Genomic DNA, 3,837 nt, shown 5'->3' on the forward strand with positions numbered 1-3,837 from the left:
CTAGCATAATTTGCAAAGAAGATTTAGGCTTTATCTATCTGTCTTTATTCTCCTAGAATAAGAAATGTAAGAACAAAGTATGATTCTGTTCTCTGGTTTCTTCTGAGGTGAATGAAGTCTGAGTCCTGGGAGTGCATATCACACTAACATTGACTACATAAACTAGGGATGGTTTAATGGATTCCTGCATAGAGTAGAGTTTGGGTTAGATATTCTATAAGGTCCCTTCCAACACAAGCATTCTGTGATTTTATCACTTTGGCTAATCCAGTATCTGGACCTCTATTTCCCACTAAGATGACATTATGGATTTGTGTGATATGTGAATGCAATCTGTGTTAGTTCTGTTAAATAAATAAAGTGGAAATGACAGCACTCATATCTGAATTTATAGGCATGTGCTATTACACTCCTTGGAATGTTTGTCAGTTTATTCCTACAGACATTAGAGCAATACTATAGAATCTGTGGCCATCCAGACATTGATGAACAGTAGATTTAGCAAAAGAGACTCCTGGAAATTACGGCACTACAATATCTGTAAAGTCATAACTAACATTCCTGCATGCATGTAATTTTGGTGTGTTACCACACAAATTGAAAAGCATCTTTTTTGCCCATGGTTATTTAAGTGACCAGAATAGTGATGCAATATAAACTGAGAGAAAATGTGGCCGAAGGTATACAGTTCAGATGTGCATTTGGTTTTCTTTTCTTTGATATGGACAATAATTATCTTTTCCTTTTTTTTATAAGGCATTTTGTATGTGGACAAAATGTACAGTTATGCATGTTTATACAGGGATCCATAAACATAAGATAACTCTTCAGTTGGAAGAGTACTAACTCAAGTATCTTACTGAAAAAGCAAGAACAGCAAAATACACTAGCTTCTATAATAATAATAATAATAATAATAATAATAATAATAATAATAATAATAATAATAATAATAATAATAATAATAATAATAAGAAGAAGAAGAAGAAGAAGAAGAAGAAGAAGAAGAAGAAGAAGAAGAAGAAGAAGAAGAAGAAGAAGAAGAAGAAGAAGAAGAAGAAGTTGGAAGGGACCTTGGAGGTCATCTAGTCCAACCCCCTGCTAAGGCAGGAAACCCTATACCATTTCAGACAAATGGCTGTCCAGTCTCTGCTTAAAAACTCCCAGTGTTGGAGCATTCACCACTTCTGAAGGCATGGTTCCACTGGTTAGTTGTTCTAACTGCCAGGAAGTTTCTCCTTAGTTCTAGGTTGCTTCTCTCCTTGACTAGTTTCCATCCATTGCTTCTTGTCCTGCTCTCAGGTGCTCTGGAGAACAGCCTGGCTCCCTCTTCTTTGTGGCAGCCCCTGAGATATTGGAACACTGCTATCATGTCACCCCTCACCCTTCTCTTCATTAAACTACACATACCCAATTCCAGCAACCGTTCCCTATATGTTTTAGCCTCCAGTCCCCCAATCATCTTTGTTGCTCTTCTCTGTACTCTTTCTAGAGTCTCGACATCTTTTTTACATCGTGGTGACCAAAACTGGATGCAGTATTCCAGGTGTGGCCTTACCAAGGCATTGTAAAGTGGTATTAGTACTTCACGTGATCTTGATTCTATCCCTCTGTTAATGCAGCCTAGCACTGTGTTGGCTTTTTTGGCAGCTGCAGCACACTGCTGGCTCATATTGAAGTGATTGTCCACTAGGACTCCGAGATCCCTCTCACAGTTACTACTATCGAGCAAGGTACCACCTATACTATACCTGTGCATTTGATTTTTCCTGCCTAAATGCAGAACCTTACTTTTTTCACAATTGAATTTCATTTTGTTAGATAGTGCCCAGTGTTCGAGTCTGTCCAGATCCTCCTGTATCTTAAGCCTATCTTCTGGAGTATTGGCTATTCCTGTCAGCTTGGTGTCATCTGCAAATTTGATGAGTTCCCCATCTATCCCCTCATCCAAATCGTTGATGAAGATGGTGAAGAGCACTGGGCCCAGAACAGAGCCCTGGGGCACCCCACTACACACTTCCATCCATGTAGATGCAGTTCCATTGAGGACCATACACTGAGTACGGCCTGTACAAATCCATCTGGTGGTGATGCTATCTAACCCACATTTTTCTATCTTATCAAGTAGTAGGTTGTGATCTACTTTATCAAATGCCTTACTGAAATCCAAGTAAATTATATCTACAGCATTCCTCTGGTCCACTAGTTTTGTCACTTGGTCAAAGAATGCAATAAGGTTTGTCTGGCACGATCTGTTTTTGACAAACCCATGTTGGCTTTTAGTGATAAATTTGTTCGCATCAAGGTGTTCGCTGATTTGTTGTTTGGTTATCTTTTTCAGAATCTTCCCAGGTATTGAGGTCAGGCTGATAGGTCTGTAGTTTCCTGGATCTATTTTTTTCCCTTTTTTGAAAATGGGAACTACATCAGCTCTCTTCCAGTCCTCTGGTAGTTCCCCAGTGCTCCAGGATCTTTGAAAAATATAGTTCAGTGGTTCTGAGATCACGTCTGCCAGTTCCTTGAGAGCCTTGGGGTATAATCCATCTGGTCCTGGTGATTTGAACTCGTCTAGGCTGGACAGGTGCTCACTTACCATTTTCTTGCCTATCTTAACTTGCGTTTCTATTCTGTTTTTTATGGCACTGGTTTTGGTAGGTTGGACTGTTTTTTCCCTTCTATTTATTTTTATTCTATAGTTTGTGATACTTTATCAATAATGGTTTATTTTAAGTAGAGATTAAATTTGTGCAGAGTGAATAAAATTAATAATTTATCCTATTAGCTGGAACAGAAACATTCCTGGATGAATTGATTTCTACAACTTAATAATAAATTGAGTGCAGGAAACACTGCCTTTTCATTCTGTATCTAATTGAGTATGTAGCTATATAAAAACATAAGCAGTTTTTCTTTTATTGTGTATTAAATGTATTAGCTTTAGCCAAATTAATGTGGTAAAAGAGTCAGAATATTTGGATTAACAAGTTTATCTATTTTATTGCAATAACATTAAGTGAGAGGTAATGTTCTAAGCTGAAAAAGTTTTATAAATTCAAGGTGTGTTAGAAGTGTTAAATTCAAAACCACCCTGCTACGGGCAGATTTCTATTCCGTCCACAATGCTATTTAAAATCAATTTCACCTCCAGTCCAGCCTCTTCAGCATTCCAAATCAAGACTGCAGACTTTCCCAGTCTGACTGCCAACCTCTCTTCGGTAATGTTTTGTTTTGACCTAATAAAAATATACTAAGATACTACAGCTTTGGGATTTTTTCCATAATAGTAATTAGCTATTTCTTATATTTGAACTGTCTTCATGTGCTGTAATTCAGTGAGTGCAAAAACATTCTGTGGTTGGAGATAATTATAATGGTACAAGCAATATATCAATGAAGTCTTTCTTAGCCAGCCAGCATCAATCCAGTGGCGTTGAGCTTCCAGGCTAATAGGACATATTCTAATTAGTTGATTTCTTGGTTTTGTCAGCAACTGTGGCTGGGACCCTGAGAAGTGAAAGCGATCTGCTCTGTAATGCATTACTTGGCAGCTCACAGGCAACTGAGCCGGAACTGACTGACCTCTTGTGTTTGTAACTGAATTAATATCTAATTAGATTGTATCATTGGAAGGCTGGTTTCTGATTGGTTCTTCATCCAGGTGAATTTGGAAGAAATTCCAAAGGAGTTAATTTTTTACTTTCTCTCTTTGAATCTTGCTGAAGTTTATTATTTTTCAACGATCGCTGAATGAATGAATGAATGACTCAAGTGAGATTGCTATATGCAGTTTGTTAATTCAGGGCCGCTGTTTCATTTTAGCATGACATAAAGCTGAAA

This window comes from Vipera berus (assembly GCF_964194415.1).
Source record: "Vipera berus genome assembly, chromosome: 1".
Classification (NCBI taxonomy): domain Eukaryota; kingdom Metazoa; phylum Chordata; class Lepidosauria; order Squamata; family Viperidae; genus Vipera; species Vipera berus.